The sequence below is a fragment of the Mugil cephalus genome, chromosome 4, assembly GCF_022458985.1.
Source record: "Mugil cephalus isolate CIBA_MC_2020 chromosome 4, CIBA_Mcephalus_1.1, whole genome shotgun sequence".
Classification (NCBI taxonomy): Eukaryota; Metazoa; Chordata; class Actinopteri; order Mugiliformes; family Mugilidae; genus Mugil; species Mugil cephalus.
This window is the reverse complement of record NC_061773.1, coordinates 28,080,919-28,094,905: the sequence shown is the minus strand read 5'-3', so window position 1 is coordinate 28,094,905 and position 13,987 is coordinate 28,080,919. Positions and strand designations below refer to the sequence as shown.

Sequence of the window (13,987 nt, the reverse complement as noted above, 5' to 3'; positions counted from 1 at the left end):
CCAGCCGTTAGAATAAGTTTAGCTCATGTCAAGTCAGATGACAGGTCTCTACAACGTTGGATCGACGACGTACAGCGTTGTAGGCCTACACGGCGAAGGATTGATGCCCGCGTGCAGCACATGGTCTGCTTATCATCACGCCAACACATTTCCTCCCGACTGCGCCTCGACACTCATTCTTATTTTTACGCTTCCCGAGCCGAAGCAAACCCAAACTCCGCAGGAGTCGCCGTCACTTATCATTTGAGTGAGCAGCTGTGGCAGATGTTTGGCACGTCGCAAGTGCTGAAACTGCACACATGCTCCCATCTATTAGGCATATTAAAGTGGGTTTATGTGGCATTTGCTGACCATTGGACTCTAGGCCCAAGGGCGCTAAGCAAAGACAGGTCAGCGTGCAACTAACAAAGGCAGTAACAGAGCAGTGACCGGGACTTGAGGACCGTTCTCATCTTCACCCATGATGCAACAAACTACCAGCTGTGGCAGAATCTGAATTCAGATCTTTACATTTTTTACTTTTTAATCCTAAAAGCTTCTTGCACTATTTAAAACTGCAGCTGAAGGACGAGCAGGAGCTGTTTCAGCGTTGGAACTTTATTTATAAATCCTGCTCAATCCAGACGGAATCCCGTAGCAGCGGTAGGTAGGTGGTGGTCAACAGCAGCAGCAGCAGAAGCAGCAGCAGAGGAGGTGGAGGACGACGACGAGGAGGCATAATCGCCAGAATCCGCAGGGATTATTGAAGGGAGGGTCAACGCCGAGGGATTACTAAACATCTGCACCGATCGGAGGGACGCGCACACACGCTCGCAGATTACTTCGCCTCCACCATGATAGTCCCACAACAAAGTAGACTCAGGCAAATGAGATCAGCAGAGGGTGAAATTCAGAGAAGGCAATCCCGCCCGCCTTGCAGTGTCTTCCTACAGACACAGCGTCAAGGTTTTAGTGTAATCTGGGAATAATAATATACAATAATAATAAAAGAAAAAGTTAGAGGCAGCTCTGAATCAAAAAAAAAAAAAAAAGCACAAAGCCCCAGTCTAGACCCTAACCACTGAGCTGATGAAGGCTTAAGTTGAGGGATGCTGAAGTTACCATATGGAAAGGAAATAGATAGTAGTAGTAGGAATAATATTTATGATTATAGTGATGAAGATCTTACCTGGCCTCGCGGCGGTATTTTCTCCGAGGGATTTGCAGTCACAGATTAATCCGTATTTTGTCACAAAAGAATATTCTGCTCACATACATCACTGTGAGTCGAGGCGACGCTCCCGGACAAAAGAAAATAGCCTCTCCGCGTGACTTGTGCGCATATATAAATAATAATAGTAGTAGTAGTGATAGTAAAGGAGCCGCTCCTGTCTTTTGTGGATTTCTACATCCACGGGCTGTGAGCGTCTGCGCGTCTGCTCTGAATCTCCATCCCCGACTCTCCTCCTCTACCTCGCTCCTCTTTCTCACTCTCTCACAGTATCAGTGGCACAAGTAGCTGACGGCGTGGCGCCTCGCAGGTTGCATACTGGAAAAGTGCAGTAGCGCAGCCTCGGTGCGCTCACGCACCGCGATGCGTCAAGACTCCCTCCCTCCCTCCTTTCCCGGAGCCGTGCTGGAGCGGAGCGGAGCGGGACGCACGCACACGCGGCCGGAGGAGAAAGGAAGAAAGAAAGAAAGAAAGCGAGGAGGAGAAAGAGGGAGCGCTGCCTCGTCCGTCTCCCCTCCCGACCCAGCCTCCTCACTGCTCCGGCCGTCCAAGCGGAACGAACCCCCCTCCTCCTCCTTCTCCTCCGCCTCCTAGTAGTGCCACTTCTTCCTCTCCACCTCCTCCCGGTGCTCCTGCTGGGATGTCGAGCAGCCTGGGATGCTGATGGACCTAATACCTTTCAGCTGGCGTCTTGCGCTGTGGTGAACCACCCCACAAATGTCAGCAGCAGCAGGAGCAGCGCACACGGTTAACTGAGACCCAGGAACATACTCAGAGGACACGTGTGTCATTTCTACACATCACTGTTTGCTGTTAATGTGTCCTGTTCGTTTTTAACCCTCCCATTGGATTCGGTCAAATCTGACCGATTTACAAGTTTTCTCTCTTAAGAAAATTAAGTTAATTTGATCTGTTTGTCATAAAATTCGACGACTTTGTTAACACGTGGCTTCAGAACATTAATTTGGACGTTTTTTGTTCAGTTTTGTGTATTTTATTCAACCTGTAAGTTATACAACCACAGTGTTCCCGGTCAAAAATGATAAGTCAGAAATGAACAGAGTTTCCACGGTTACTTTGAAAAAGTAATCCGATTATTGATTACTGATTACTCCTTTAAAAAACGTAGTTACTTCACGGATTACTTCATTACTAACTAAGTTTGATTACAGGTTACTTCATTAGGGTGATGTGTGAACATATACATATATTTATATCTATAAGCACATCCACTTTCTTACTTGAACACTGCCTTGTTTGTTGTAATGTAGCTTCTTATGTATTTTTTGATTGTGATTGTTTTATTCTTTAGGCCACTTATGTGTCTGTGCTGCTGTTAACAAGAATTTCCCCATTGTGGGATGAATGAAGGCACATCTCATCTTATCTCATCTCATCTCATCTCATCTCATCTCATCTCATCTCATCTTATCTTATCTTATCTTATCTTATCTCATTACTAACATTCAGCATCAGGACAAATACCCATTTTTAGACTGAAAGGCCGGGACTACTTCCTCATCAGTAGATTTGTCTTCTGTCTTCATATTTTCGTTGTGGTTTTAATGTGGTCAAGTTTTCAAGATTTGGGTCTTTGTCTGACTCAATAAGTCACTTCGGTCAGTTTTGATCAGGAACACAAAAATGATATTTAAAAAAAAAAAGATTTCAAAACAGCACCCTCAGTTAGCGTTGAGATAAAGTACTCTGTGTTTCATCTGATAACTTGTTGTGGCCAAAATCATATCTATAATAACAAAAAACAAGTCACCAGCAGGTAAATACAGACAGAAAGTAGAAAACCGTGGCCTAATGACAGCTGTGCTTTCATTAGTGCATAATCACTTGCAAATATGACTATATTTAAAGAGCTGGTCCTGTTCCGTGGAGCTGAGTCATGTTTCTATGGTAGCCCACAGCACTTTAATCAAATGCTTTAACAACACTGAGGTGGCACATTGAATTAGGCGGCGCATTAAGTGGCGATGACATCAGTTTGGAAGTAGCTACAGGTTCCGTTCTTGTTGGACGTGTTTTCTACAATCTGCAACCTCATTTCTAGTGTGAACCCTGCACACGGGCCCACATCAGCACATCAGTTTGCATGGAGCTCGTCAGTCTTCGGAGCCGTTAGTGAAATTCATGAAACAGGGGCCCAGATGCTTGAGAGACGCTTCATCCTGCAGAAGGCAGCATCGACTAATCACAGGCTAATACGTCAAAACCGTCAAAAACACCAAAAGAAGAAGATGACAAGGTGGTTGCACACTTTCTGAAAGTGAAACTACTCTCAGCTGGAGCTGAGCTACTGCTTCCTCTCTCCTTTTGGTATTTTTGGCAGTTACGATGCTACAGGGTGTATTACTGCCCTCTGCAGGGTAAAATTATGCACTGCGACCACACCTCATGCTAAGCTATGCTTTCCACAGCTGCTTTGATCACTTCCTGGTTTCCCAAACTGCTGTCAGGCTGCAATCATAATAAAATAACGTATGTGCATAAATTATGCGTTAATGTATTGAGAATCCTAAGAATACAATGCATTTTAATTTGCTATATATTCATGGTGGGCGGTAGCTATATTTCATGCAAAAACTGATAAATAAGTCTATGACTGAGCCTCAACACAACAGGTTAAGAGAAAGTACATTAAATATTCTGAGAATGGCTCCTTGGTCATTAAAATGAATGTTTGTCTGCGTTTGAACACGACAGGTTTAACTAATTTGAGTGACGCACAAAGAAAAAGCGCTTCAACTTCATTTTCTTGCATTTTGATTTTAATGAGGCCAAATATTAAAAATATTTGAAGCAAATGTTTGAAGAAAAACGGTTGATTTTTTCGGCCGACCAATATTCTACGTGTTGACTTCTTTTACACAGCAGTCATGTGGGGAGGAGGAGGGAAATAAAGACACATATAAGTGTAAAGTGAGTCTTTGTATCATGAGGAGGATTTCAGGTCTTCCATTTTTTACATTTCTCCAAGTACGTACAGAAATTAATAAGTAATAAGTCTTACACAAACATCACAGCAAAGTACTGCTGCATATCCTGCATTTACACCCCAGCAGCTGTCATGTAACATAACGTGTCACTCTGACATTATAGTGAGTGTAATGAGTGGTGATAAAACTAAAGAGGTGGTGGAGGGAAGAGATGCTAGTAAACACAATATAGAAAAAACTATAATAGAAAAAGACACATGCACATACAGTACAGATGTTTGTACACACACACATATATATAGTTTTGCCTCTTGGTAATGTTTTAATAAGTTTTCATTCTTATCCAGCAAATAATAATATACTGTGTGTATGTATATATATATATATATATATATATGTTCCCATTCCCATCAACTAACCAAGAGTTGCTTTTTTCCAGCTCATTTAAAAAATAATATGACCTGAAAATGATTATCCACGCTTTTATCTCATCTCCTCCTTGAAACTACAGCAAAAGTCTTTTTTAACTGTTTTAATAAAATAAATAAATAAATAAACAGCTTGACTGTCTCCATTGTATCCAGAATGCTGCTGCAAGGCTTTTAACTCGCTCAAACAAAAGGTCCCGTCCAGTTTCAGCAGCGTTCCACGTGCTCCCGCTGCATTTTAGAATTCGTTTTAAAATTTTAGTTCTGACTTTCAGATCCTTGCACAGTGAAGCGCCCTCCTTCCCCTCCGCTCTCATACAGCCGTACCCTCCCACCTGCAGTCTGAGGTCATCTGATCAATGACTTCTTGATGTCCCACCCACACATTTTATTATTATTATTACATTTATTCTGTAGCCCCCAGATTGTGGAGGCCTCGATTCTGTTGATTCTTTTAAAAAGGACTTGAAGACTTTTATTTAAACAGGTCTTTTGTAATTTGAAATTTTTTGGCTGTTTTTAATTTGTTTTTACTTTTGTTTCATTCTTTTGTGCAACATTCTGTGTTTTTACTATTTTGATGTGAAGCACTTTGTAGTTTATTACTTGTGAAAAGTGACATAAAAATAAAGTTTACTTACTTTCTTTGCCCATTATCTCGAGTCTGGTTTTTGCCATAGATTGTATATAAATATAAACGTTTCCCCACTTCCTTCCATTGGTCAAACTGATGCTATTTTCCTGTGGATGTGGACGGCGCCATTGTGCAAGTTTGGAGCCAAAGTCTGATCAGTATTGTCCGAGAATGGAGCCACGACCAGTTGCAAGGAAATGTTGGATTATATGCTGTACTTACTTTTTTCTACAACTCTCACAAAGCTGTTGCCGTGGCAACTGGTAGTCGCCGTTCCTGCTTCTATTGCGTCAAATAGCCTAAACAAAACGTATCCAAATAACTGACACTTTAACATTCGTCAACATTTTATCAGCTATGTAAAATGACAGAAACCATCCTTGAAAAATATTTGATGTGTATTTTACTGTTTTAGTTTAGCTTCATGTAGCCCAAGCCCCTCCCACTAACATGGAGGAGGTGGAGCTTATGACCTGTACTGCAGCCAGTCACCAGGGGGAGCTCTACTTGCTTTGGATTCTCTGTAGAGGAGCGGTTCTGCCGTCCATCTTTATACAGTCTGTTTTTTTTTCCTTCTTTTATCTTTTGACCTATTTCCACTTTGAGTTATTTGTTTCTAGTGCTTTGAAAGAGCTGTAATCTTGAGCTTTTTAGTTTTAATATGTTACGATTCTGCAAAAAAAGGGGCGTTTGCAGTAGCGTTCACAATTGTCTCTTTTTATATTTAGAGCTGACATTTTTCACTCTCACCTCTGAGCGTCTAACATGAGAAGATGTTTCTTCCTTTTCTAGGTCACGTCTAACAACAAACACACCCTCACAAATATGAGGTAAGTGGGACAAAATCTTCTCAAACGAGGCCTCTAGCCTGACGCAAATGTTGTAAAAAGGTCCCTTAAAGAAAGCAGGAAAGGAAATGTCCACTTTTTTTTTTTTTAACTGGTTCGCCGATGCAGTAACCTCTTCTCCTGCTCAGCTCAATTTGAATTCAGCAGTGTACGTCTCCCAGCTGGAGTCAGTCAAGTAACTTGCTTATGCTTCTGTTTCTGAGAAAACTTAGAGACCACCCACAGAACCAAGGGAACAACTTGCATATAAGTTTTATTTGAAGAAGAAGAAATGACTGCATTTCCATGGAAATGCATGAATTTTTTTTAGAGAAAATAGAGAAATACTCTAATGAATGTCACAATAACTGGATTTAAAACGTCAACAAACTGAGACGTCAATGAACCACCGCTGCAAAAAAAAACAACTCGTAGTACTTTGTGTGCTGAAGAAAGTTTGACCCTAAAGTCCAGTTTGTTTGACCACTGTGTGACGTTCTCGGGCGCGGATCAGCGTATAGAGATAATACCTGCAAATTCCCCCTCATCCTCAGCCGCCTGCCTCTGTGAAAATCTTCTTCGGTTTTTCAGCGTGATTCACTGGAAACAGCTGTGTTGCATAACTGACACATTTACTGTGAGGTCAGTGTATTTTTTTGACACAGTTTTTTTGTTGTTGTTGTTGTTTTTATTTGAGCAATTTAACGCTGCTTCAAATCCACACTCACATCCAAACCGGACGAAAGGTTCTCAAGGGAAGAACCGTTGACTCAAAGGCTGCGTCATAAACAGATGCTGGACATTATTTTTTTTATTATTATTTCTTAATCAGGTAAAAGAGACCGTGTTGTTAGTGAATGTGGCATTTGCATTGGACACTGTTGAACCCACAACATGTCATGTCTTTGGTCAGTAGAACAAACCAACATATATATTTGAACTCAAATAAAAATCAGAATAGATGTATAATTCCAGTTATTTGAGTTCCACTTCTAACTTAAGAGAAGTAAGTGTAAAAATAAGTATTTTTTAATCACTCAGGTCATCTAGTTTTCTGACTTCTGTAACTGGAACGCCGCTAACTCAGGTGTGACGTCATTCCCGCCCTTAGAGGTAAACTGAACGCACCAAAATCCACATCTTTTACTTTACTACATGTTTGTTTTGCATTGGTTCTTGTCTTTGTTTTTTTGAAAATCCCTCTTAGTTGATCTTGACTCTGACCTGAAACATGTTCTGGACACATATCTACTTTGTGAATTAATGAATAGTAGGTTTGTGTGTGTGCATGACAATCTCCTCTGTTAATTATTCTTAGATTTATTTTTTGTACATGTGTCCTGAGATCTCCGCACACTAAGAGATGTATGGATCTCTGAAGGAGCGGTACAAGCGCAGTATCCCTCTGCACATGAGTGCTTTCCTCAACCTAGTTAGACACGTAAAATGCAACGTGAGTGCAGGCTAACATAGGAGCGGGAATGAGGGATAATAATTCTCTGGCACTCTGCAATGCAACAATGCCAAGCGTGAGAAGGCACTCTACACCATATAGCAATTCCACCTAATCTAATAACACCTATTGTTCCCATGACAGGGAACTGAGAACGTGTATTAAGTGTTGTTTTCCCACACAGGCCGCTGGCTAATCAACCCTTTCTCCTCCTCATGGGGAAAAATATAATTTCCCCATCATTCATTTCTCTCTGTGACAATCCAATAGAAGGAGAAAAAAGAAAAAGAGCTCCCTTCAATTAAGCCGGGTTGGCTGAAAGGATCAATATTTGCCACTGATATTGACAAGAAGTGCCGGGGGCAGCAGGTCAAACGGGTCCATATAAGCCTCTCTGCATCCCCTCACCTTAATCAATAAGCTGATTCTATTTACACCTGTGAATCCAGCGGCGTTCGCCGGTTCCATCCCGCGCACAAAAGTTACGGCCGCATTTACATAATCACACGGCCTGTCAGAGCTAAAGAAGTGCGGCTTATCAGTGGGATATCTGAAGGGAAGTCTGAGTGAGGTTCAGTTCAAAACGCTTTGAGGGATGATATCCAAAGCTTTGACAGGTCGTTCAGAAACTCTATTATTGCTGCGTCTTATGGAGCTCATACTAAGCTTTGACCGTCATTCACACGGGGTCTATCCATTTTAGGCGCTAACGTTGTTTCATCTCAGTTTGGGGAACACTTGGCTGATTTGAATACATCAGCTCCCTGGAGACTTAGCCGGACCTTATAACCATAGCCTCCGCAATGACATGAAACTGTTCAGCTGAAGCTAAAAGCAGTTGCGGTTCCATAAAGAGAAACCTATTATGTCCCTAATTAGACGCGCCGTTCGACTACGAACAAGTTTTAAAATTCAAAATTGGTCCCAAAGTTTGAAACAATGCAGAAAAGTGATTAAAAAAAGCTAAACAAAACAGCCAAACCCAAGTGTTTAGCTGCTCTGTGCTTATTTCAAAGTTGTGACTTAGTGGGGAAGTTGTCTCAGTGAGTGTGCCATAATTTATTCCCCAAGGAAGAGTATTTTCTGAGATGAGTTCACTTCCCTCGTTTACTAGGCTGCAATAAATATATTTACCATTTCCTGTTTTGTTTTGTTTTGTTTTTTAGGCACAGTAGCACATTTTGTTTATATATATATGTTGGTTTGTTCTACTGACCAAAGACACAACATGTTGTGGGTTCAACAGTGTCCAGTGCAAATGCCACATTTACTAACTGTCTCTTTTACCTGCGTACCTGCTTAAGAAATAATTTTAAAAAAAATAATGTCCAGCATCTGTTTATGACGCAGCCTTTGAGTCAACGGTTCTTCCCTTGAGAACCTTTCGTCTTGGATATGACTGTGGATTTGAAGCAGCGTTAAATCTCTCCATTAGTTTGGGTTCCTTCACCTGAAAAACATTGAAGACCCCTGCATTAAGGTATATTGCACTAAGTATCAGTATTAGATTGGTATCGTTGATTACCAGCCTGAATTTTACTCGGTATCGGATCAGAAAGGAAATCGGTGGTATCGAACATCACTATTATAAAACCTTGAAAAGTTCAGTGCATGCACACATAATATCCCATCAACAGGCTCACGGCTTCTTTTCATTAATGACATGACTTCACTCTCACTACCTGAACTGCAATTAATTCAGCCTTTGATTCCACCATTTTCCCATTATCCCGTATAAGCCTTAATTACAGTGAGAGGGGTTTTAAGAAGATCTACTACTTAAAAAATCAATTGATATGCTGGTCCAGTGGTAATTAGTAAGGAAGTATGGAGGATAGTTGACCCGTAAAAACAAAAAAAAAAAGAAGATCTGCTAGTCTGGAAAAAAAATGGCACCAGAGAATTCTTCCTTCATGGAGTCGATAAAAAGTGAACCCAGTGACACTCGGTGGTCGGAGAGCTACAAACTCCAGACATGTACCGAAAGACTCACATGTGACTCTGACCCTAAACGTTCTCTTCATACCATCTACTGTTTCATCTCCTCTGCACATGCCGGCTCATGGACCAGACTAAGAAGATGTTTCACTGAAAGGAAGCATTGCAGCTTATTGTGTTGAGTTCTGAGCCGAGGCGGCTAATGACTGCTCCGCTCCCTGAGATGTCTTTTCTCCAAAGGACAGCAAAGACACATTTTTTTCCCTCTCTTATTAATGAACGGAAATCTTGTCTTACAGCGGAGAGAGGGGGCAGTTTATCGAGCGTCTATTAGCTGCGGCAGGACCGAGAACAAGAAATCAGACGATGGATTAATCAGTTACTCTGTTAATTAGTGCGCCGAGCGCAGGAAGGGAGGAGCGTCGGTCTCTGAAACGTAGATGGTGTGACGTTTAAGACCGCTTTCTGCTCGCCTGCCACACTCAAAAAGATTCATTCCAGTGGACTGGAGATTGATGCTATTACCGTTCACTTGAGAGACACGCAGCTCCAACCAGATGACTGAAAATGGAATTTCTCATTACTGTCTCCCTGATAACTCGAGTTATTTTCTCTCTGAGAACGCAACTAAATGAGAAGACTCACACGGACGTTTTCACCCTTCCTCCACCGCCACCCCGGGAACCACAGAGCAGCATATGATATAGAGCAGAGCTGTCATCCTCGGCAGCCCGGGTCTCATTACTCAGGCCGTATTTATCCACCCATGCTCAGGAAGTGCACGTTTATCAGGCCTTTTTATCGATGGCCATCGGGTCATTACTAGGGATGGAGAGTATTTCCTGTGCAGTCATAATTAAGTCATAGTGCTGCAGCCATTCATCAGTAAGGTAATAGTCAGATTGAAAGCTGTGAACGCCCCCTGTGGCCGGCCTTTCTGAGGAGCGCTTTGCAGAATTTCAAGATCACGGCGCCTCCTTGTATTTATTCTGTGATGAGGTCAGTGGCCATTGTGCAAATTGAGTGGGGGTGTGTGTAATGAGGGGTTCAAGGACTTTACAATACGTATCGCGATATTATGATATTGTGATATATTGCAATATTCTACATAGTTCACTGAGATTTTTTTTTTAAATGCAGCTTAAAATACACATATGCAGATCAGATGACAGTCATAATTCAAGTTCATTTCAAAACCCAGTTTATTGCACTTTATGTACAGGAAGTGGATCAAGTTTCTTGCTACTTAAATGTCAAAATACAGTTCAGAATTGTCTGCCTGAACAAAAACAAAACATGACTTTTTCTTTTTCTTGGGCCATTTTCTTGAAAATCAATACTGCATCGGAAGAAAAAACATCACAATATATTGCCATATCGACATTCTCCCCCCCACCACTAGTGTGTATGTACGTGTGTGGCAGAGTTGCGTGATTAATGTAACTCTGGCGCACGTGTTCAACCAATCCTCATCCTTCCACGTGCATTAAAATCACGCTGTCATCCTGTGGACCCGAGTCATCATGCATCCAACCCCTGGGGTTGGGATCAGAGTTATAGGAGCGCCAGCAGGTGGGAGAATTACAGTGCACGGCTGCTATAATAATGAGGACTCAGCATTTTAAAGCCAATTTCAGCACTGCTGTCAAGTTGATTTCTGCTGCTGCAAATATATGTTTTGACTATTCAAAGAAAAGAAAAAAAGAAAAAAGATGTGCATGACACATCATTGCAGAGGCCAGGGAGGAGAAACGTTACAACACATGGGTTCTTGTTAAACATCTGAGGTGTAAATACTCGCCGAATGGTTCGTTTTTACCCTTGCCCAGAAACCACGGTATAAAAGTGACAGTCGGCGGAGACTCCCCTCAATTTGAGGCACAGGCAACGTGTAAATGTTGCTGTCAGACAATAAACAGAAAAGACAGTTAAATCTCTATTCATCCCTTGATGGAGGAGAATAACCTTGTTTTATGGGCTGTGCCACAAAGCAGAAAATTAGCTCCTGAAAAAGTCATTAGCGACTTGCTTGTTTTATAGGGTGACATGCCCTCTTGTGACCAGCGCTGTGCATTTTTCCGCCGTAGAAGCTTTTTCTTATCACGTACTTAAATGCAGCAGAAGCCTCTGTGTGGACAATGCTTCTGTATAATTTCCAGATGGGGAGTTAGTTTGACACTGGGTTGTTAACATGCTGTCATTTGCATATAATAATAATTCACACATAGAACTCGGCGATACGACCAAAAATGTATATCACAGTATTTTTTTTTTCACATGTTCACAACATTTTCTACTGGTTGAGAGAGGAACTGATGCAGTAGATTGACTAAGGATGGACTATTTTACTGTGATGATGAGTAAATATTGTAGAATAATCCCACACTAGTTGTAAAACAGGTTTGCATGGCCCCGTGTTAGAACTGACTGCTAAATAAATAAATAAAAATAAAAATAATTAAATGTTAGCAATATGAAATAAATAAAGAGGAACCATTCAAATTCATATTTAAAATATTTTAACTGTTACGTCTGTAATGTTAATAGCAGAGCGACTGGCTACCGTATTAACTGTAGTCTGTGCGCAACATTTTTTTTTTCTTATTCATAAAAAGCTAAAATTGGGGACATTTTCAGGGACAGCTTTAGCCCAGGGACAGATCGTCCATAACAGGACTGTCCCCAGAAATTGGGGACGTCTGGTCACCCATAAATAAATCCAAACAACGGAACCTTTGTTTTGGCACACGTCTTCTTGTTCTGCTGCTTCATTTTTTGGACCTTTCCATCTTCACCACACCTCACAGTCGCACCATGTGTGTTTAGAAGCGCTACATTGAAAATGGTCCAGTCTGAAACAGTGTCTCACGGTGTGTCGGTATATTGAAAATTGATATCATAACAGAAAAACGTACCACTGTTCGGTATGAACCAGTGCACCACCCAGCTCATTCCCAGATGGACACAAGATGGACCATAAACATTACGTATAAAACTAATCTGATTCTGATTCTGCATATGAGAGAGAAATTCACAATGTGTTTTTTCATGCATTCATTCATTTCCTGCAACAGCTTGTTCTCTGGAGGGTCACGGGGGGCTGCAGCCTAGGTGGGTTACGCCCTGGACAGGTCATCAATCGTTGGACTGAAAGCTGTAAACGCCCCCTACGGCAGCGCCTCATTGTATTTTTTATGATGGCATGTCAGTGGCCATTGTGCTAATTGAGTGTGTGATTAATGAAGCTCTGGTGCACGTGTTCAATGAAACCTGCAGCCTAGTCGGGGGTACACAGGTTTTTTTTTTGTCTATATTATTATTTTTAAGTGATTTTTGACTTGCTAACACTTTTCCACCTGTACTGACTTCCCAGCACATGGAATGAAGGAAAAATGGAAAGTTTTTCAGGTATCATATACCTATGTTGGTATAATACTTCAATTCTAATTAAAAAATAAATCATAAATAAAATGCATGAATAACGTCTTACAGTCTAAAAGCCATGACATGACATGGATGTTTTACAGGACAAATCTTGCAAGACATTTAATTAATCCTTATTAATGTCAATCTTCTCCAACCGAAATGCACCATATGAGCTCATTCCTGACTATGGCCGTCAAAGTTTAACATTGTACCTCTGCAAACTGGGAATAGTTTGTGTCTTTTTGTGCATCTTGTGCAATTTTTTTTTTAATTCATTTATTTTAAACTGAAGTACTTTCACAATAAGAACACACAAACGCAGCAGGACTAAAAAAAAAAACAAGCAAACAAAAAAAAAATTACATGCACACAACATAGGATTAACACCTTTACATTCAGGGTCCTATGCTGTAGCCAACTCCACTGTCTTTAAACAGATAGGATGAAGTTCAGATTACAGGGGTCCACTACGTTACCAGATCTTAATAAATCCGTCCACATCAATCATGAATGGTGCAGGTCAGTTTTTCCGTATGACAGTTGCCGGTCAACCAAGGAAGCCACTTCCTCTCTCACTTCTCTCTCTCTCTATATATATTTTTATATTGTCGTTTTATTCTTTGCATTTTGACTCACTTTATGGGAGCATCAGCAACAAAACGTTATCTGGCCCAATCCAAACTAAATTGTTTAATTTAAACAAAACCCAAAGAGTAAGGACACCGAGTTACTATGTAGGAAATCTCTTGACACCTGTAAGTCACGTCGACTTACCTGTCCACAAGTTCTCCGTGGTGGAAAGTTGCCCCCCTCTCTTCAGGTGTAGGACGTTATGCCCCAGCCTGGACATAATCAAAATGTTTGGGCAGGCTCATTGTAACCTACGCGACATCGTAACTCTTTAGAGATGAATGTGTTTTCTGCTGTTGGAGAACTTTCATTTGTTGAAAAAGATATGGACAACAAAATGTACGTTTCTTTTTCATTGAGGTTTAAAATTCAGTATAATTAAGATTGTTCCCGCTTTGAGTGACAGGTGGTAGCCTAAAGCTCATCCAACATGGTGAGTGCAGGCTCCACCCACTTCAGGCTTAATTTTCATGGTTCAGAATCTAATGGGTGA

General features: G+C 41.2%; 1 protein-coding gene across 2 annotated transcripts in view; it reads right to left on the bottom strand.

Moving 5' to 3' along the window:
* cntn4 (contactin 4) overlaps nucleotides 1-1,944 on the bottom strand; it is a 164,295-nt gene extending 162,351 nt beyond the window's left edge. For both annotated transcript variants that reach the window (XM_047583884.1, XM_047583886.1), the window contains exon 1: nucleotides 1,169-1,944. The gene's annotated coding sequence lies outside the window, so the exon portion shown is untranslated. The remainder of the gene's footprint in view (nucleotides 1-1,168) is intronic.
* Between the last annotated feature and the right edge of the window lie 12,043 nt (nucleotides 1,945-13,987).